The following is a 23,437-nucleotide window of genomic DNA, read 5'->3' as shown; positions in this document are numbered from 1 at the left end:
AGGCGCAGAAAAAATGGCTGCTGCAGGACTTGCACAGAGCTGGCCGGGAATGGCGCGAACAGCAGAGCCCCGCCCTGAAGGGGGGCATGGCGCGAAAGCTATGGCTGCGCCGGGATGGACAGTGACTAATTCAGCCCCTGTGCTGAGTCAACCGTTGAGTCTATGGGACCCTCCCCTGATTTCTACCAGGGGGAGTGACTTTCAATTATGGCCTGTGGGGATGCACCCACTGGGCCCAGGGACTGATATCCAGACGGCGCCACTACACAAAGTAGTTCCGGCCGTGGAGGTGATTTGCAAGCAAAGGTACCTTGTGCAAAAAGCTGCTGCAAGGAGAAGGCGGGAACTAGCCGCGGGAAAAGACTCCAGCTCTGAAGAGGAGGCTGGCGCGAAAACGCAAACCGCGCCCACCAGGACTGAGAGAGGTGCGGCCTTAATTAAGGGGCATGATATTCCCCTGTGGGATCCGCCCATTATTGCAACCCCTGGGGGCGGGTTCCAACTCTGTCAGAGAAGGGAGGAGCCGAAGCAGGGAGTGGCGGATCCAGCAACTTCCACCAGTCAGTTGCGAGGAACCACAGAGAAGGAGAGACCTGTACAGGAAGTGACTCCTGTACCAAGAATGGCCTGCTCCTCCACTGTGGGCACTATGGTCTCCACCCAGCCCTACTCAGTGCCCGGCGGGGTGCTGGTGGTGAGGGTGGCCAATACAGAGACGGTAGTCGGGCTCTGCCTACAATGCGGGCTGCCCGGAGGTACAGTGAATACGATGGCACGTTGCCCTCATTGCGGGACTTTGTATCTGTGGCCTATGCCCACATTCGTTCCAATACAGCCTGCTGACCCCCCGGTGGATGTGACACGGCGTTCTGCTGAGTCCCCGGGCGCGCTGTGGATCAACCGCGCGAGTCCCGGAGACAGGGGACTGGAGCCGGTCAAGTCGGCTGGGTCACTGGCCATTGAGGCGGCTGGATTAAACCCCGCGACAGGGGCAAAGAGACTTTCACCCCGCCCCGCGACCCCTAGGTCGGGGCGAGGGGACTACTCTGATGAGGACCTTCGTGAGCTGGCGGTAGCAAAAACGGAGCGGAAAAGACAGACGGGAAGAACGACGCCCCGTGGGGTGAGTGACCGGACGTCCCCCGCAGATAGACGATCCGACCGACGGAGTCCCGCCATCCCAGGACCTGGCGGAGATGGGAGAGAGACGCCTACCCCCCTGCGGATGGGTAAGCCAAAAAGCCCTATCTCTTACCTGGTCACAACAGACGGCGAAGCGCTGGAAGGGCCGCGCCAGGCCCAACGCGCACGTGGAGGGACGGCATCACTTCCGGTGGCGACGGCGGAGCAACCGGATGTCGTCGTGGAAGAAGAGATCCCGCATGGGGGTCCAACGCGAGATGGCGACGCTTCCGGTTCCGGGGAGGACGTCACTTCCGGTGGCGACGGCGGAACCCAGGAAGGGGAAGCAGCGACGCTTCGGCGATTGGGGGAAGGTCCCCGACCGCTCGTATTACCCAGAAATCGGAGAGGCGATCTCAGGACTGAGGAGGGTGAGACATCATCCTTGGACCAGTCTACGGACAGCCAGGAGCGGGTCGTAACCCCGTGGGGTCCCGTCCCATGCCCCTATACCCAACCCCATGCCCTAGCTAATGCCCCTACCCCTATCACACGGTCACCAGGTTCACCGCCCAGCTTGGAACTTGTGGACATACCTTTGGGGGGGGAGGAAAAACGGACTGGGGAGGGGCAGCTCAGTGGAGCTACGGAAGGCGATTCACGGGGAGGAGGAGAATTGAGGGTGGCGCATACAGTACCCCAACTGGCAGTAAAGGCTCCGAGGTCATCAAGGTGGTCCACACCGCGATCCACAAGGTCGTCAGGGGTATTTTCATTTGATGACGATCGGGAACCAGGGCCTAATCCCTTTAAGGAGACCCGGTGGTGGGCTCCACTATTTGAGGGGTACTCCGCATGGATGGACCGTACTCGGTTCCTCATCCGGCGGGAGGACGTGGTAGATTTCTGGTGGAGAGAGGGAGAGTTTACACCCGAGCAGAGGGACAGGGAATTACAGGAGAGGTGGTTCCAGCTGGAGCGTAGAGACATAGCGCCCATGGGTCCCGACACACTATCAGATCCAGTCGATCCTGATGAGCCCCTATCATGGGTGTTACCTGGGAGGGCAGGTAATGCGGATCTGACCAGGGTCAGTAGGGCGGAGAGGGCTATAATAGTCAAATATAAAAAATCCCATGGATTGGAGTATCCCTATGTTCCGGAGCCCCTGATGGATGAAATTGAGGACAATAGGGAATCGTGGCTCCAAGAAACTATAGAGCTGTACTTAACCAATAGGGGGAGCGACATAGTAGGTAAAAAGGCGGAAGAAAGAATAGACACCCTGATGCGAGTGTGGAGCATAGGGAGAAATGTTCACAAACATAGGGTGACCTATGTGCCAGAGAGAGGGTCACCTAGGCATTACTATGTTACGGTCCTGGATATGGGTAACCGGGAAGTGAGGAAACCTGACCCAGATCACTATTTTTAGGGGGTACTGACGCATCCTGCGGGTCTGTGGCTGCTGGTCGGGGCGGGCTTGGCGGATGACTGTATTCATATGTACTGAGGTCATGTTACAATATGCTGAAAATTTGTATGGATGTTAATCTAATTATGTTTTGTGTTACAGTGCTTCCTGGAAAGAGGTATACAAATTTAGGTCCCAGCGAGGACGATGGGATTCACCAGGGGGAGAATGTAGCGGTCATGTAAAATGCCTACAGTCATCTCTCCTGCTGGCAGTAAGGCCTGGTAAGTGTGGGCATGCCAGCAGTAATCATGGAGGTTTTCCCTCACACCCTGGTGGGGTGCTCTGTGTATGGCTGGGACTGGTCACATGCTCTGACTCCATGGTTAGTGATGTCAGAGATGTGTCAGCCTCAGAACCTTACATAAGGCACAGCACTGTGTTCTAAAGTGAGTTCTGAGTTCTGATGTGGAGTTGCAAAGTGGTTGGTTGCTGAGTGTTGCTGGAAAGCTCTTGTCAGAGCTGAGGAGGAGCTCTGGCAGTTATGTTATAGTAACTCCATGGGAGGCTGTGTCCAGGGACCTGGCACAGGACAGTGATTCCTGCGGGAATAGTGAATCCCTGATCTGGGTGACATACTGCACCGACACACTTTATTCGAGCAAATACCCAGTATGTACCTGGCAGATACCTGGAATGCGCCGCTCCTCACCTCTGACAAGCCCCGTTGCGTTTGCCTTCCCAGCCTGGGTTCATGCCTGGCTGATGGGCGGCTGATCTGTTAAATGATAATGATTAGGATTTAATAGGCTGCAATGCTTCGCGTGTCTACCAGATGGCATAAATTCATGAATTGTAATGCAGTATATATATATATACTGTGCAGTATTGCAGCCAGCGGGAATAAAATGCTTCAATCCCTGCCTGAAAATACCTCAATGCACTCGGGCAGAAAACAGTCACAAACCTCAATACACCCGGGTATACCCGAATTCGTGGGACTAGCCGAGCTCGAATAAAGTGTGTCGCCAGTGTACCTAACTAAAGGGAGCACTGGCGAGATGAGCGGCTGAAGATACTCCTTGTGGAGGGCAGTTGCCCTGCCGTGTCAATAAAGATGAGTTCAGCCAGAAACCCTCTCGTGTATCTATCTGGGATGAGTGTACAGAGAGGAGCACCACGGAGGAGTTCCTCGCCAGGACCATCCCCATGCGGACGCAGGGACCCTGGTGAGGTGGAGGCGCTGCACTGTAACTAGGTGAGACTCAGCACCCTACCTCAGGCCTGTCTGACGGGTTCTCCCCACACACCATCATGCGGGAGACTCAGGAGTCCTGTAGCCAGCAGGTGCACCATATGACATATCCACACTGTAATGGGGTCCGGTTAGACCACAGGGGCCAATGTGAGATTGGGTGGGTCAGACCGGGCCAGAAACAGCGTTACACTGGTAACTAGTGGGGAACCCGCTGAATAGAAGTGTCACGCTGTGCTCACCACAAACAAGATGAGACCGTCGGTACTGAGGTGGGAATAGGACGGGGGTCCGGTCTGGAGTGCGGATAGTTCATCTAGCCGGGTTTGGAGTGGAGAGGGTAGAGTCGTCGTAATACTTGCCAAGGTGAGGGTAGGAGAAGGTGCTTGTCGCTGAGGTCGGTGCTGGAGAAGGTACTGTAGAATGGTCGAGGTCAGAGAGCCGAGTTCAGGGTAGGAGAGTTGCGGAGGGTCGAGGATAGCCAAGGTCAGTATTCCAGAGAAGCGGTGGTCCAAAAGCAGGCCGAGGTCGGTACACGGAAGATCAAACAAGACAAGGCAGGATATCTAGGAGACAGGAGGGGTAAGCACAGGAACAGGAAGCTTATGCTCAGCCGAAGTGCCAGTGGCTCAGCTGAGCCTAAATAGGTGAAGCAATCCAATCAAAGGAGGAGGCGGAACCGGGGATTGCCAGTGTGGAGCCTGCAATAGGCGAAGGTAAGGAAGCCAGGTGGAGGTGTTTGGGAGCAATCAGGCTCTGTTGCCACGTAGCTCGGGTGCATCACGGAGGCTCGGACTCCTGCTGCAGCATTAGCATGCATGTGCCCGCGTGAGGGCGCCGCCTGGCAGGAGGAAGATCCGCAGGGAGGCAGGAGCGCGCATGAGATTGCGTGAGTCCGGGGTCTCGGCAGCAGGCACCGGAGCAGGTAGGAGAGCCATACGCTTGTGTGTGGTGGCGTCCGGCACTCGGCTCCTGACAAGAAGGAACAAGCACTTCTACAGATTGAGATCTGGGCAGTCCCCGGTGATTGCTTTGTTTTGTCAGGGCGTGAAATATATTTTCTAATAGCCTCCTAGTTCTGTAAGGCAGTTTTAAAGTTTTGCATCCCACAAGCATGCTTTTTCCCCCAAAATTAAAACAGTTCTCTTAATTTGATGTTTTCATTTACTATTAAAAGGCAGACATACTTCAGTTTAAAGTCATACACAGGGGAAGGTGTGTGTGTGTCCAGCGCTGCCTTCCTCCTCTCCGTTCATGCTCAATCCTTTCTATCCTCTCTCCGGCGGAAGTCCCAGCTGGTTTGACGCATCACACGGGGGGGGGGTCGAGGTGGTGCGTGTGTGTATGTGTCTGTGTCCCCATCCAGTGCTGCCTCTCTCCTCTCCGGTGATTCTTCCTGGTGGAAGCTGGCAACACTGACGGCCTTGACATCCGTCTCCATCAACTCCATTCACTGCCAGGGAATTGTGCTGATGTGGTAGGTCCACTAAAGAAGTTTCACTTCAAAAATGATTCTTTATAAACAGAATGCGACAGTACATAAATCTGTTGTATGTGGAATATTTGTACTCCCACAACCTCACTGTCGGACCTCATAAAGTGGTGCTTACTGGGAGGTAGTAGCAAAGATAATCCAGAATAAACTGTGGGATAAAGAGACAGTTCACTGCTTAGAAAAGACAAAATAGCTGGGCTATGCTGGTAAGAAAAGATTTAGATGTATTGGCACATGACAATGTGCACAGCAGACACCGGCAAACTAATGCGTTTTGCGCAGCTAGGCATGTTATCAAAGAGTAATTGCTGTGAGTATGATACAATACAACTCAAGGGAGCTACTGATTTTGGAGTGGTGGGTGGGGCATAAAGAAAAATTTGAACGGGTAGATGTACTGTATTATAGTCAGGGCCGCAGACAGATTTCCTGGTGCCCAAGACTAGAGCTTTTCCCGGGCGCACCCCTCCTTGTGTCGGCTTTGTGCACCCCCCTCCCTCCACCTTGTCTCCTGTGTTGACGGCATGCCCCCACACTGTCAGTGACCTTGCAAGCCCTCCCCTTTCACACCATATTTCTCTCCACCCCTCTGTCTCTCACAGTTCCCATTCACTCTCCACCAACCCTCTCTTACACAACCGCTCTCTCTCCCCCCTCCGCTATCACTCAATGACCTCCTCTGATTCAATCCAGCTCCCTGAAGCCCCACTCCTAACACTCATGTCCCCCTCGTCCCCTAATCATACACTTAATTCCCCAAATATCTATACAATTCCCCTCCCACACTGCCCACACAACCCCCACAATAAAAACTACCCCCCAATACAAAACTATCCCCAAATACAGACACCAATACCCCCATATAAAAAGACACCACTACCCCACCACATACAGATACCACTATCCCCTCAAATTCAGACTCCACTATACCCTCCAGATACAGACACTACTACAGTACCACAGATGCAAATCCCTCCTACATTCCAATACCCCAGAGATGCAAACAGCCCCACCAGATGAACCCCCCTCGATGCAAACATCCCCAAATGCAAAAACTCCCACTATCCCCCCAGATACAATTACCACCACTAACCCCAGATACAATTACACCACTAACCCCCCCACAAATACAAATTCCCCCACATATACAATTACCCCTACCCACAAAAAATACAATTATCACTTACCTCTTGTGGCTGCCATGCCCTGGCTTTCCCCGGATGCTTTCTTCCTCTTTCCACAACGGGCCAACTACTATCTCCCACCCGTGCATCTCAGAAGCTGCACCTGTCTTCCGGGTGCACACGGCGGGAAAGAGGCCGATGTTGGAAGAGGAGGCAGCAGCTGGAGAGAGCTGGGATCCGGTGGTGGGCACTAGAGGCCCAACTGCTGATGCAGAAGTTAAGCCCCCCACAGCCACTGGGCCCAGGACACTTGTCCCGACTCTCCACCCTGTCAGCGGCCCTGATCATTCTGGAAATGGTAGCACGAAAGTCACAGTTTAATTTAATTGTTGCAAACGAGTAGAGCAAAGGAGCACTGTTGGCAAGAATATCATGAGGAAAAAATCTAAAGGAAAAAATCATGGGCAAAACTCCAGAATAAAAACTGAGGGTATTTATTCCATGAACTCACAGGACATAAACACAGCCCACGCACCAACGCGTTTCGTCCCGTGGGACTTTATCAAGGTGTAATAGGAAAACATACCTCCTCACAAATATAGGCCCCATTTCGCACCAAAAGTTTCGTAGGGACACACTGCGCATGCGCGCCAGTGACGCGTCGCAACACTGTGACACCGCCTCATGCCCAACCTCTCATCTCGGCCCATGATGTGACGTCACTCGTATGTGCCCGCATCCAGCCTGACACGCAAGGCCCCAATGCTCCCACCGGGCTGGAGGTGGAAAATGATAATAAAACAACAACAACTTTATTAACACACTAAAAATGAACAAACTAACAAAACTAACAACAACTGATATAATGCACATAAGAATTAAGCTAAAAAGTGATTCATTTAATTTAATAATTTAATTAAATTTTATTGTTGTGCCTTTTTGTGCCAATGTACATTATTAATGCATCAAATGTCAGTTTTTAGCAGTGTGGCATCGTGTACATTCATCCATATTTGGAAGGAATCCGCTCTTGGGTTTTGCTGAAACCTTGTCCTTACAGAACCTTGTAACTTCTAGGAAACGTTCCCTTGTACCTGCAATCAGAATCACCTGCTTCTGCAATTGGACTGCAGCCTGCTTCATGCTGCCTCCTGTGCAGCTCTCATTGGCTGTCTGTTCTATTTTACTACTGCCCCGCCCACCAGGAAGTTGCTGGTCATAGACTTTCTAGTAACTGTGTTTGCAACAGCCTGTGTTTGGCCTGCCTGGCCTTCTTGTCTTAGCTCTCCGTTACTGGCAGACTCCACCGCGCGGTCGCGGTTACACTGTAGCCTCAGTGTTTCTTGTCCTGTCTGCAGTACCTGTGTCCTGCTTCCAGTCCTGCAGAGGTCTGCATCGGTGCTTCTGGATACCTGCTGCATATTATCCTTGTAGAGGCCTGCATCGTTGTTACCTGCTGCAATCTCCTGCTCCCGGTGGTCTCCACAACTCACAGCTGTACCCGGCTAGGGGGTGCTGTTCTGTGCTGACGCATTGGATCCCCTATTCTCCTCTGCAGAGGTCTGCATCGGTGCTTCTGGATACCTGCTGCATATTCTCCGTGTAGAGGCCTGCATCGTTGTTACCTGCTGCAATCTCCTGCTCCCGGTGGTCTCCTCTACTCACAGCTGTACCCGGCTAGGGGGTGCTGTCTTGTGCTGACACACTGGATCTCCTGTTCCTGTCTTCATTGGAGCACCTTTGCCCAAGCGTCCTTTTGCCGAACACCAGCATGGATATTGTTTACCCAGCCTTCTCCTATCCTGACCCCAGCTTGTCCACGGATTATCCTGCCTTCTCCAGTCCCGACCCTGCTACGTACGACCACGGAATTCGCAACCCGGATCAGGCTTCGTGGTCTAAGGTCGGTGTATATCTATCCCCACCTCAGCCCCGCGGTCCGGTCCAGGTTTGTGGTGAGCACATACGTTACAATATTATCCTGAGGTGTATTTAAGTATTAAATAGGAGGAGCTTACAAGGTGCAGTGCAGCACCCATATTTTAATGATATATATCATGTTTGCGTCACTAGACATAAAAGTTCCCATTTTTGCATTGAAATTAAGTTGGCATACAATTCTTTTGTTGATCTTTCTAAAATACCTAAGTTAAAAAATAAAAATAAACGCTACATCTTAATGTATTAACTTTTATATGAAAATCTCTGACATTCCTTTGCCTTCAAGACATAACCAATGCTGATATGAATGCTCAGAACATTTACATTAAATTGTAATTATATACTGTACATTTTATACAATATATCAAAATATAGTAATAAAAAACCTTTGATATTTGTTTTACTTCGTATAACAATATTTTTTACTGACACAGAGAAAAAAAGAGGTTTCATACCTGTTGCTCCCTCCCGCTAGCTTCCTTTAATGGTAGATCATTTCCATTTCCTGCTTGACAGTTTCATGCTCCTTGTGGAGTACACCTGAGATACCTGTGAGATATGCAAATAGCTGGATTAGCTACACGTGTGAGTACTGAGCAGTACAAAAGTATAATGTGACCGTGCTGCTACTGTACCCAGCAGCTGGTCTATATCTCACACTGCTAGAGCTAATTACCAGAGTAGCAGAGGTTGTGGGGTATGATCTTGTTCGACCTGACACACATTCTGTACCTGTACAGCATTCAAGTCACTGGTAAAAGCACTCAGTGAGAAACTGAGCTAAAACATATCCTGTGACAGTAGGGAAATCATTTTAGGTATTGTGGGATGTGACTAATTTAAATACATTTTGCATAGTCATTAACCATCTCTCAGGGTATCGCAGGTGTGCTCCCCCTCCCCCCTTCTGTAACGGATTTATACTTCTATCTGCTTTTTTCTAACTGATCAATGGAATTCTGTGGATGAAAGGAATTGGCCAATTGGTGGCGGATTCAGATTTCTGCAAACGTTTCACCCATCTCTAATGAAATCCACTATAAACAATGGACATTATGAATAAATAAATAAATAAAGTAAATTACCAACTGAGTGTTTCTTTGGATTTCATTACCCAAAATCCTTGTCTTCACCTTAACCACCATGTGACATATTGAAGTCGGGAAACTACATTATTTATTTTATTTATTTATTTATAAAATATTTTACCAGGAAGTAATACATTGAGAGTTACCTCTCGTTTTCAAGTATGTCCTGGGCACAGAGTAAAACAAATAATACTTGGTTACAAATACAGTTACATAAATGAAAAGGGTATACATTATATACAAGACATTGCGTGCTCAGTTAAAAAAAAATATTTTATGGGCGTAGGAAACAGTTACAGACCAGATTAAAATGGTAGACAGCCTTAGATTTGAAAGAACTTAAACTGGTGCTGGATGTGAGAGTCTCTGGTAGGTTGTTCCAGTTTTGGGGTGCACGGTAGGAGAAGGAGGAACGTCCGGATACTTTGTTGAGCCTTGGTACCATGAACAGTCTTTTGGAGTCTGATCTCAGGTGATAAGTGCTGCATGTGGTAGGGGTGGGGAGCTTGTTCAGATTGCTTGGTAGCTTGCCCATGAAGAATTTAAAGGCAAGACAGGAAAGGTGAACTTTGCGCCTAGACTCTAGTGATGACCAATCTAGTTCTTTGAGCATATCGCAGTGATGTGTGTTGTAGTTGCATTGGAGAACAAAACGACAAATTGAATTGTAGAGGGTGTCAAGTTTGCTAAGGTGGGTTTGAGGTGCCGAGCCATATACTATGTCTCCATAGTCAATAATTGGCATTAGCATCTGCTGTGCGATACGCTTTCTGACCAGGAGACTTAGGGAGAATTTGTTCCTGTAAAGTACCCCTAGTTTGGCATAGGTCTTGGTTATCAGGGTATCAATGTGCATCCCGAATTTTAAGTGGGAGTCAAACCATAAGCCCAGGTATTTAAAACTAGTGACAGGGGTTAGGGTGGTGTTAGCGTTGGCTCTGATCAGGAGCTCAGTCACTGGAAGCTTTAAAAATGTAGTCTTGGTCCCAAATACCATTGTTACAGTCTTGTCAGTGTTTAAAAACAGTTTGTTTTGGGAAATCCAGTTTTCGAGTCTCAAAATGTCAGACTGAAGTATGTGTTGAAGTCAGAGAGGCTATGGCTGTGTGCATATTGGATTGTATCGTCTGCATACATGTGTATTGAGGCTTCCTTACAAGCTGTGGGAAGATCATTAATGAACACTGAGAAGAGTAGGGGACCCAGAACAGAGCCTTGCGGGACACCACAGGTGATATCCAGGGGGTTGGAGTTAGAGCCTGAGATGGACACATGTTGGGATCTTCCTGATAGGTAGGACTGAAACCAGTTTAAAGCATGCTTCCCTATTCCAGAGCTCTGGAGTTTGTTAAGCAGGATAGCATGATCAACTGTGTGAAAAGCCTTTGCAAAATCTAGGAATTCTGCACCAGTGAGTTGTCCCCGTTCCATTCCACACTGGATTTCATTGCAAACTTTTAGCAGGGTAGTTACAGTGGAGTGTTTGGGACGAAACCCAGATTGGAATTGGCTAGGGAAATTTGTCTTGGTATAGAAATCGCTTAATTGAGAGTGGACACATTTTTCCATAACTTTGGATAGAATTGGGAGAAGTGAGATTGGCCTGTAGTTTGAGACAGTGTTTTTGTCCCCACTTTTGAAGATTGGGACAACTCTGGCAGTTTTCCAGGTCTTAGGGATAGGGCCTGCAGACAGGATAGAGTTGACTATGGACGCAGTTGGTTTGGCAATGGCTGGGGCACCAAGTCGTAGGAACCTAGATTGTAGTAAGTCAGGTCCACATTGGCTGCTTAGTTTTAGTTTGAGGAGCGCTTGTATAATCTCCTCTTCAGATACTGGGCCAAATTGAAAATTGTGGGCAGTGTTGGGAGGGGGTGGGACTATAGGGGTACTCCCAGGATGAGATTCAGGTTTGTGGTTTGGGCTGCGTTTTGCTAATAAGTTAGTGGCGCACCCTACAATGTAATCATTGAATGCATTTGCAATGTCAGTGGGGTTATATATATTGTTGATAACCTTCCAGAAGTTAGCTGGCTTTGATGTATTTTGGTGGAGATTTGCAGAGTAATATTGTGCTTTTGCATGCCTTGTTTGCCTTGTACACATATTCCGCATGCATCTGTAGTGATTGAGATCCTTGGTAGTGCCAGTTACTTTGTAGCTTTTCCACAAGGTATCCCTGAGCTAGTAGAGTGCAATAAGGTCAGTTGTAACCCATGGAAGGTGGGCCCCCCGTACCGTTATTTTGTGTAGTGGAGCATGGGTATCGCAGAGTTTTAAGAACTCAGATTGGAAATAGTCGAGTGCAGAATCAGGGTCGGGAATTAAATCGATTCTGTGCCATGGGCAGTTGGTAAGGTCATCCAGAAACTGTTGTGGGTTAAAGTTTTTAAATGTTCAAGTGAGGAGAACTTTAGGGCTTGATTGGGGCATTTTAATTTTCCTTACACATTACACTATTGCATGGTCACTGAAAATGTCAGGAAGGATGCCAGAGGATTGGATTCTGATGGGGTTTGAGTAGAGAATCCAGTCTAGCAAGGAATGGTTATGCGTTTTCAGGTTTATCCGTGTGAGTTGGGAAATGTGTTGCGATAGGTTAAGTGACTTGAGTTGTATCTGGATTTTGTGGTTTTTAGGGTCAAGCCAATTGAAGTTGAAATCTCCAAGAACTAGCAGCTCACTCTTCTCATTCAGAGATGAAATGGAGCCAAGAAATTGGGTGATATCAGTCAGGGGTTGTAGAGGGGCTTTAGGGGGGCGGTAGATGCCAACAAGCAAGATTGGCTTAGAAAAGGGGAGGCAGATTTTGCCAACTAGAATTTCAATTGAAGATGGGCTTGGTGGGCAATTTAACAGTGTAAATTGTAAGGTGTCTGCAATATAAAATAACACCCTCCTCCTCTCTTTGACCTATCTCTCCTAAAAATGGAGTATCCCTGAATGGCGATATTTGAATCAGGGGTTTTAGGGGATAGCTATGTTTCTGTAAGAATGATGGCTTTGGGTTTATGCAAAAGGCACCATGCCCTTAGTTCGTCCAGTTTGGGCAGCAGGCTCCGGATATTTATATGGGCGACAGATAGCACTTTTTGGAATTTAAAGGTGGAATTCTCAGGGGCATGGGACAGAGCTGAAATGGGAGGACCTGGGTTAGGTTCAATATCACCTGCTAAAGAGAGTAACAGTACAAGTAGGAATTTGGGTAGTTGTTTGTAGTTTGTAAATTTGTGGTGTTTGCTATTAGAGTGAGCAGTGGTGTGTGTGCTGCTTTTTAGAGTTCTCCACCAACATTCAGTAGATAGTGCAAGGCTTTTGAGTAGTCCAGGGTGTATGGTGATGTTGGGTGTGGGCCAGGATGGAGGAGCTTGTAGTGGATAGAGGGACTAACACCTCCATGAGGCCAGGAGAAAGAAAAAAGTTACGATACATAGCAGGTTCATGATGCCAGAGGTAGGCAGTGCTGCAAGGAGCTGTTGTGAACAAAGTGAGTGTGTGCAGACTGAACAGCAGGGGTGTGCCTGGTCCTTGTCAAATGTTTTGGTGCATTGCAATGCTAGAGTCAGTTCAGGGTTTCAGTGTATTGTGCAGTCAGTTTTGGGAGAGGCTGCAGTGAAATAAGTTGTAAAGGGGTGGGGGGCTAAAATAGGAAGGTTAGCAAGCATGGGATCATAGTGTGATCAAAGTAGCTTACCGTCTGTTGTCGTGAGTAAAGGAGTTTGCAGAAAGATGCAGTCCCCAGTCACCTCTATTCAAACTATAGTCTAACTATAACTTCTCACTTAAAAAGCTCACTTTAAATGGCTCACTATATCATGGCAATGCAGTTCCTGCAAATGCAGGAGGGTCTTAGTTATATACAGCTAAAGCAGTCACATGACCCTCCCCCTCCCCAATAAATCAGCTTGTTCCAGTTGGTCAATTAGCAGCACAGAGTTAATAGGGGGAAAAAATACACCTTTTGCTATTCAAACATACTAACTTATATCAATGCTAGAGGCCAGAGTCAATCTTTTACACAGGTCTTGCACATCTTGAACATACTTATATCAATGCTAGAGGCCAGAGTCAATCTTTTAGACAGGTCTTGCACATCAGGAACATACTTATATCAATGCTAGAGGCCAGAGTCAATCTTTTACACAGGTCTTGCACATCAGGAACATACCTGTGAAAATAATGCAATTAGATCCATGTCATATCAACATTAGGTTTGGGAAACTGTGAAAGGCATGTGAATATTCTCCTGCGTATTCTATCTTTGTTGTACTTTTGTACAGTTAAGGGGTTTTGTCCATTTTTGCCCATCATAACCCATTGCATCAGCTTTATATTTCAACTGCAATGCATTGTGCTGCAATGTGTTTCTGACCCCTCTGGGAGCAAAAAGGTTAAGCAGAAATACAATATCTATTTCCTTAAATTAAAGTGACATTATATCTGTCTCACAAGTCTTAGACAGTCACGGAAACTTAAAAAGTATTTTATTTGACATTTAATGCAGCTCTTTCATTGGGGAAATGTTCATGGTTCAATTCGCTCAGCATATTTTCTTTGTCAAGACATTACTTCATATGATACTATATGTTCCATTTGAGTGTTCCATTTGTTTAATGATGAATGTTTTACACAGAAAACAAGGCAACAGGCCAAAGGAAGTTTGAGAAGCTTCAACTCATTGTAGACCGATAGTTTGTATGAAGTATGAAGTTTTTACCGTGATGGAGAATTTGAGTACAGGGGTTATTGTTGTAGCTAGAAAGATTAAGGAGCCTATTCTAGTAGCTTTGAATTTGTCATTGCTAAGTTGAACGTGTTAGCATGTTCAGAGATCGCGGTATGACATTTGTGAAAACAAAGTATTCTCTACTGCAAATCGCATTTTAGACATTGCATGTTAAAAAAAAAAGACAATAACAATAGGTATAAAATCCAATCTGTGCAGTTTGTTCTTTGGATTACGTTGGTAGTATATGTTAATGCATACGTGAACGCTCTCACCAGACAATGCATTATACACACTATATTAAGCAGCCATTTACATAGTTACATAGTTACATAGTAGATGAGGTTGAAAAAAGACGTACGTCCATCAAGTTCAACCTATGCTAAATTTAGACAACAGATACTTTATTCTATATCTATACTTACTTATTGATCCAGAGGAATGCAAACAAAAAACCCCATTAAGGGGAAAAATTAATTCCTTCCTGATACCAAGAATTGGCAATCGGATTAATCCCTGGATCAACATCCTTCCCATGTACTGTATACTTATTTGGTATATCCCTGTATACCTTTCCCATCTAAAAAGATGTCCAACCTTTTTTTGAACAAATCTATTGTTTCTGCCATCACAGTCTCCATGGGTAATGAATTCCACATTTTAACTGCCCTTACTGTAAAGAACCCTTTCCTTTGTTGCTGGTGAAATTTTCTTTCCTCCAACCTTAAGGGATGGCCCGAGTCCTTTGTACTGCCCGTGGGATGAATCGTTCTTTTGAATGCTCCTTGTATTGTTCCTGAATATATTTGTATATAGTTATCATATCCCATCTTAGACGTCTCTTTTCTAATGTAAATAAATCTAATTTAGCTAGCCTCTCCTCATAAGTTAGAATGTCCATCCCCTTTATTAATTTGGTGGCTCTTCTCTGCACTCTCTCTAGTTCCATAATGTATTTTCTTAGGATTGGTGCCCAAAATTGTACTCCATATTCAAGGTGTGGTCTTACTAATGCTTTGTAAAGGGGCATAATTATGTTTACTTCCCTTCCATCCATTGCCCGTTTGATGCAAGATAAGATTTTGTTTGCCTTTGCAGCTACTGCATGACATTGGGCACTATTGCTAACTAAGCCTGCTGTCTACAAGCACTCCTAAATCCTTCTCCATCAAGGATTCCCCCAAAATATCTCCATTTAATTTGTAAGCCGCCTTTTTATTCTTGCATCCCAAATGCATAACCTTACATTTATCTGTATTAAACCTCATTTGCCATTTACCTGCCCACGTTTCCAGTCTCTCCAAGTCCTTCTGAAGAGAAATTACATCCTGCTCTGATTCTATTACCTTACACAATTTAGTATCATCAGCCAAGATGGAGACTTTGGTCTCGATCCCAACCTCAAGGTCATTAATAAACAAGTTAAAAAGTAGGGGTCCCAGTACCGATCCTTGAGGTACTCCACTCACAACTTTAGCCCAACCTGAAAAAGTTCCATTTATGACAACCCTCTGTTGTAATGTCCTTTAACCAGTTTTCAATCAGGTGCATATACAGTATTATTACTGAGTCCAATTTTCTTTATTTTGTACACCAACCTCTTGTGTGAAACCGTATCAAAAGCCTTTGCAAAATCTAAGTAGACCACATCAACTGCATTACCCTGGTCTAAATTCCTACTTACCACCTCAAAGAAACAAATAAGGTTAGTTTGCCAAGATCTATCTTTCATAAATCCATGCTGACTTTTACTAATAATTTTGTTCTCCATTAGGTATTCCTGAATATTATCCCGTATTAAACCTTCAAGTAGTTTCCCTACTATTGAAGTCAGGCTTACAGGTCTGTAATTTCCCAGTTGTGATCTAGCTCCCTTTTTAAATATAGGCACCACATCTGCTTTACGCCAATCTTGTGGTACTGAGCCTGTGGAAATTGAGTCCTTGAATATTAAATATAATGGTTTTGCTATTATTGAGCTTAACTCCTTGAGAACTCTTGGATGTATGCCATCGGAGCCAGGTGCCTTATTTACTATAATTTTTTCAAGTCGCTTATGAACTTCTTCCTCAGTTAACCAATCAGTCATTAATATGGAGGTTGTGGCTTCCTCCTGCGGCGCTACTATTGAACTTGATTCTTCCCTGGTAAACACAGAGGCAAAGAATTTGTTTAATACCTCTGCTTTTTCCTTATCTCCAATAATCTGCCTACCCATCTCACACTGAAAGGGTCCTATATTTTCTTTTCTCATTTTTTTTGTTATTAATGTACTTAAAGATTTTTTTAGGGTTGACCTTACTTTCTATTGCAATCCTTTTTTCATTATCCATTTTTGCTAATTTAATTGCCCTTTTGCAATTTTTGTTACAATCCTTATAATTCTGATACGATGTCTCTGTCCCTTCTGACTTAAAGAATCTAAACGCCTTCCTCTTCTTGTCCATTTCCTCCCCTACCTGTTTATTTAGCCACATTGATTTTAACTTATTTCGTTTATACTTATTACCCAAGGGTATACACTGATAAGTGTGCTTTTCTAACAATGTTTTAAAGACTGCCCATTTATCTTCTACATTTTTCCCTGCAAAAACATCATCCCATTGTATTACTACTAGATTAGACCTCAGTTTATTAAAATCTGCCTTTCTAAAGTTTAAAGTCTTTGTTGAACCCAAGTAATCTGTTTTTTGATAATTTATTTCAAATGAGACCATGTTATGATCACTGTTAACAAATATTCAAGTCCTGGAACATTTGGGTATTACTTCTACATTGTTTGATATGACCAAATCCAGAACTGCCCCTCTCCTGGTTGGTTCCTCAATAATTTGGGTCATATAATTATCTTTAAGCACCCCCAAAAACCTGTTTCCCTTTGTTGTAACACTAATCTCATTGCCCCAGTCTATGTCTGGATAATTAAAATCCCCCATTATGCAAACATGACCCAGTTTTGATGCCTTCTCCATTTGCAAATGTATTTTAGCTTCCTCAATCTCACAGATATTTGGTGGTTTATAGCATATTCCCACAAACATTTTCTTTATACTTTTACCTCCACTGCTAATTTCTATCCACAAGGTCTCTTCATTTTCATCATTCCCTTCATAGACATCATCCCTTATAATAGGTTTTAGACCTGGTTTAACATATAGACATACTCCACCTCCCCTTCTATTTGTTCGATCTATTAGAAAAAAGGAATAACCCTCTAAATTAACTGTCCAGTCATGAGTTTCATCCCACCATGTGTCAGTAATGCCTATGATATCATACTGCTCCCTTGTAGCTATTAATTCAAGCTCCCCCATTTTATCTGTCAGGCTTCTTGCATTAGCAAGCATGCATTTCAGTTTTTTTCAACCTGTACTATTATCTTATCTGCTCCTTCCTTTCTGCTCCCACTTGGTTTAGTCTTTTGAAGTTTTCTATTATTATCTCTATTTACAAACTCTATTTAGTAACTGTGTTTGCCACAGCCTGTGTTTGGACTGCCTGGCCTTCTTGTCTTTGCTCTTCGTTATTGGCAGACCCCACCGCGCGGTCGCGGTTACACTGTAGCCTCAGTGTTTCTTGTCCTGTCTGCAGTACCTGTGTCCTGCTTCCAGTCCTGCAGAGGCCTGCATCGGTGATTCCGGATACCTAATGCATATTCTCCTTGCATCTCTGTTACCTGCTGCAATCTCCTTCTCCCGGTGGTCTCCACTACTCACAGCTGTACCCGGCTAGGGGGTGCTGTTCTGTGCTGACGCACTGGATCCCCTATTCTCTCCTGCAGAGGTCTGCATCGGTGCTTCTGGATACCTGCTGCATATTCTCCTTGTAGAGACCTGCATCGTTGTTACCTGCTGCAATCTCCTGCTCCCGGTGGTCTCCTCTACTCACAGCTGTACCCGGCTAGGGGGTGCTGTCTTGTCCTGACGCACTGGATCTCCTGTTCCTGTCTTCATTAGAGCACCTTTGCCCAAGCGTCCTGTTGCCGAACACCAGCATGGATATTGTTTACCCAGCCTACTCCTATCCTGACCCCAGCTTGTCCACGGATTATCCTGCCTTCTCCAGTCCTGACCCTGCTACGTACTACCACGGAATTCGCAACCCGGATCAGGCTTCGTGGCCTAAGGTTGGTGTATATCTATCCCCACCTCAGCCCCGCGGTCCGGTCCAGGTTTGTGGTGAGCACATACGTTACAGTATGACCAGCCACACATACTCGGACCCCGCTGAGGTGGGGTTAGGCCGGTTCCCCTCTGAAAACCTGGTCCTCTGTGAAAGCCGGTCCCAGTCTGAAAACCGGTCCCAGTCTGAAAACCTGCCCCAGTCTGAAAAACTTCCCCTTTCTGGGAACTGGTCCCTGTCAAAAGATCAGTATATTTTTTGAGAGACTACCTCTGTCTGAAAACCTGCCCCTGTCTGAAAACCCGTCCCTGTCTGAAAACCCGTCCCTGTGGAATAGAACTACCCAGTCTGGAAGATGGTTCACACTCTCTCCCCAGAGCATGAGACAGAGGGATCGCCCTGAGGCCAGTCTCGCTGCTCTCTCGCAGTTCCTCTGCGCTGAGAAGCCTCCTACTAAACCTTTTTTTTCTTGGGAACCCCTAGCTAATGTTGCGTATCTGCAGCTAAAAGAAGAAATTTTCATGATCCCTGTCTCGGACCCAATTCCTTCTTTCCCTGACTCTCCTGCCATGTCTAAGTCTAGTACAAGTTTTCCTGATTTTTCTTCTGTGTTGGGGATTCCCAGTTCTAACCCTGAGACTTTTTTTCCTAAGCCAGGTGTATCACTCATTTGCTAGGGACAATGGGCCTGGACATTAAGAAGAGAACTGTTTCAGTATCTTTTAGTGAACCCTCCCGCCCTCTACCCTCGCTAACCAGTGACCGGATTACTTTTGGAGCAAAAGATTCTCACAAACCTCTATGTGCTTATTTCTGCAGTATCATTGCTTTTCCAGGATGTTCCTCTACCACATCCGACCAACTATCAGTCTGCCTTGTCTTGTTCTCGGGGGACCAGGCATCTGGCTTGTGCCCTTCTGACGTCCCTGTTCTGGACTCTCCTGTCTTTCCATTACTCTGTATTTCCAAATATTTTTGTGATTCTCTCTGCGTGTCAAGAATTGCAGTACCACCGTACTCATGTGTAAAGGTGGCACTCGCCAATGAACTGTTGGATTACTGCCCGACTTCCCGCCTAAAACAGTTCAGGAACAATTCTAAGTCCCCCAAGTCTATTATGGATCGCCCGGAGTTCGATCCTGAAGAGGGGGGTACTGTAAGGAATCTGCTTTTGGGTTTTGCTGAAACCTTGTCCTTACAGAACCTTGCAGCTTCTAGAAAACGTTCCCTTGTACCTGCAATCAGAATCACCTGCTTCTGCAATTGGACTGCAGCCTGCTACATGCTGCCTCCTGTGCAGCTCTCTCTCATTGGCTGTCTGTTCTATTTTACTCCTGCCCCGCCCACCAGGAAGTTGCTGGTCATAGACTTTCTAGTAACTGTGTTTGCCACAGCCTGTGTTTGGCCTGCCTGGCCTTCTTGTCTTAGCTCTCTGTTACTGGCAGACTCCACTGCGCGGTCGCGGTTACACTATAGCCTCAGTGTTTCTTGTCCTGTCTGCAGTACCTGTGTCCTGCTTCCAGTCCTGCAGAGGCCTGCATCGGTGCTTCCGGATACCTGCTGCATATTCTCCTTGTAGAGGCCTGCATCGTTGTTTCCTGCTGCAATCTCCTGCTCCCGCTGGTCTCCACTACTCACAGCTGTACCCGGCTAGGGGATGCTGTTCTGTGCTGACGCACTGGATCCCCTATTCTCCCCTGCAGAGGTCTGCATCGGTGCTTCTGGATACCTGCTGCATATTCTCCATGTAGAGGCATGCATCGTTGTTACCTGCTGCAATCTGCTGCTCCCGGTGGTCTCCTCTACTCACAGCTGTACCCGGCTAGGGGGTGCTGTCTTGTGCTGACGCACTGGATCTCCTGTTCCTGTCTTCATTGGAGCACCTTTGCCCAAGCGTCCTGTTGCCGAACACCAGCATGGATATTGTTTAGCCAGCCTTCTCCTATCCTGACCCCAGCTTGTCCACGGATTATCCTGCCTTCTCCAGTCCCGACCCTGTTACGTACGACCACGGAATTCGCAACCCGGATCAGGCTTCGTGGTCTAAGGTCGGTGTATATCTATCCCCACCTCAGCCCCGCGGTCCGGTCCAGGTTTGTGGTGCGCACATACGTTACAATATTATCCTGAGGTGTATTTAAGTATTAAATAGGAGGAGCTTACAAGGTGCAGTGCAGCATCCATATTTTAATGATATGTATCATGTTTGCGTCACTAGACATAAAAGTTCCCATTTTTGCATTGAAATTAAGTTGGCATACAATTCTTTTGTTGATCTTTCTAAAATACCTAAGTTAAAAAATAAAAATAAACGCTACATCTTAATGTATTAACTTTTATATGAAAATCTCTGACATTCCTTTGCCTTCAAGACATAACCAATGCTGATATGAATGCTCAGAACATTTACATTAAATTGTAATTATATACTGTACATTTTATACAATATATCAAAATATAGTAATAAAAAACCTTTGATTTTTGTTTTACTTCGTATAACAATATTTTTTACTGACACAGAGAAAAAAAGAGGTTCCATACCTGTTGCTCCCTCCCCCTAGCTTCCTTTAATGGCAGATCATTTCCATTTCCTGCTTGACAGTTTCATGCTCCTTGTGGAGCACACCTGAGATACCTGTGAGATATGCTAATAGCTAGATAAGCTACACGTGTGAGTACTGAGCAGTACAAAAGTATAATGTGACCGTGCTGCTACTGTACCCAGCAGCTGGTCTATAGCTCACACTGCTAGAGCTAATTACCAGAGTAGCAGAGGTTGTGGGGTATGATCCTGTTCGACCTGACACACATACCAGTACAGCATTCAAGTCACTGGTAAAAGCACTCAGTGAGAAACTGAGCTAAAACATATCCTGTGACAGTAGGGAAATCATTTTAGGTATTGTGAGATGTGACTAATTTAAATACATTTTGCATAGTCATTAACCATCTCTCAGGGTATCGCAGGTGTGCTCCATTTTGAGCTCAGGCATCTCTCTCTAAGTTATTTAGAGGGAGGTGTGATGAGACAGACAGACAGACTCAACTGGAAACATTATTAAATGTAAGTCTTCCTCCTCCCCCTCCCCCCTTCTGTAACGGATTTATACTTCTATCTGCTCTTTTCTAACTGATCAATGGAATTCTGTGGATGAAAGGAATTGGCCAATTGGTGGCGGATTCGGATTTCTGCAAAAGTTTCACCCATCTCTAATGAAATCCACTATAAACAATGGACATTATGAATTAATAAATAAATAAAGTAAATTACCAACTACCAACTGAGTGTTTCTTTGGATTTCATTACCCAAAATCCTTGTCTTCACCTTAACCACCATGTGACATGTTGATGTTGGGAAACTACATTATTTATTTTATTTATTTATTTATAAAATATTTTACCAGGAAGTAATACATTGAGAGTTACCTCTCGTTTTCAAGTATGACCTGGGCACAGAGTAAAACAAATAATACTTGGTTACAAATACAGTTACATAAATGAACAGGGTATACATTATATACAAGACATTGCGTGCACAGTTAAAAAAATATATTTTATGGGCGTATGAAACAGTTACAGACCAGATTAAAATGTGAGACAGCCTTAGATTTGAAAGAACTTAAACTGGTGCTGGATGTGAGAGTCTCTGGTAGGTTGTTCCAGTTTTGGGGTGCACGGTAGGAGAAGGAGGAACGTCCGGATACTTTGTTGAGCCTTGGGACCATGAACAGTCTTTTGGAGTCTGATCTCAGGTGATAAGTGCTGCATGTGGTAGGGGTGAGGAGCTTGTTCAGATAGCTTGGTAGCTTGCCCATGAAGAATTTAAAGGCAAGACAGGAAAGGTGAACTTTGCGCCTAGACTCTAGTGATTGACCAATCTAGTTCTTTGAGCATATCGCAGTGATGTGTTGCATTGGAGAACAAAATGACAAATTGAATTGTAGAGGGTGTAAAGTTTGCTAAGGTGGGTTTGAGGTGCCGAGCCATATACTATGTCTCCACAGTCAATAATTGGCATTAGCATCTGCTGTGCGATACACTTTCTGACCAGGAGACTTAGGGAGGATTTGTTCCTGTAAAGTATCCCTAGTTTGGCATAGGTCTTGGTTGTCAGGGTATCAATGTGCATCCCGAATGTTAAGTGGGAGTCAAACCATAAGCCCAGGTATTTAAAACTAGTGACAGGGGTTAGGGTGGTGTTAGCGTTGGCTCTGATCAGGAGCTCAGTCACTGGAAGCTTTAAAAATTTAGTCTTGGTCCCAAATACCATTGTTACAGTCTTGTCAGTGTTTAAAAACAGTTTGTTTTGAGAAATCCAGTTTTCGAGTCTCAAAAAGTCAGACTGGAGTATGTGTTGAAGTCAGAGAGGCTATGGCTGTGTGCATATAGGATTGTGTCATCTGCATACATGTGTATTGAGGCTTACTTACAAGCTGTGGGAAGATCATTAATGAACACTGAGAAGAGTAGGGGCCCCAGAACAGAGCCATGTGCGACACCACAGGTGATATCCAGGGGGTTGGAGTTAGAGCCTGAGATGGACACATGTTGGGATCTTCCTGATAGGTAGGACTGAAACCAATTTAAAGCATGCTTCCCTATTCCAGAGCTCTGGAGTTTGTTAAGCAGGATAACATGATAAACTGTGTCAAAAGCCTTTGCAAAATCTAGGAATTCTGCACCAGTGAGTTGTCCCAATTCCATTCCACACTGGATTTCATTGCAAACTCTTAGCAGGGTAGTTACGGTGCAGTGTTTGGGACGAAACCCAGATTGGAATTGGCTAGGGAAATTTGTCTTGGTATAGAAATCGCTTAATTGGGAGTGGACACATTTTTCCATGACTTTGGATAGAATTGGGAGAAGTGAGATTGGCCTGTAGTTTGAGACAGTGTTTTTGTCCCCACTTTTGAAGATTGGGACAACTCTGGCAGTTTTCCAGGTCTTAGGGATATGGCCTGCAGACAGGATAGAGTTGACTATGGACGCAATTGTTTTGGCAATGGCTGGGGCACCAAGTCGTAGGAACCCAGATTGTAGTAAGTCAGGTCCACATTGGCTGCTTAGTTTTAGTTTGAGGAGCGCTTGTGTAATCTCCTCTTCAGATACTGGGCCAAATTGAAAATTGTGGGCAGTGTTGGGAGGGGGT

The sequence above is a fragment of the Ascaphus truei genome, chromosome 5, assembly GCF_040206685.1.
Source record: "Ascaphus truei isolate aAscTru1 chromosome 5, aAscTru1.hap1, whole genome shotgun sequence".
In the NCBI taxonomy this organism is placed as follows: domain Eukaryota; kingdom Metazoa; phylum Chordata; class Amphibia; order Anura; family Ascaphidae; genus Ascaphus; species Ascaphus truei.
Note: the sequence above shows the minus strand (reverse complement) of the source record.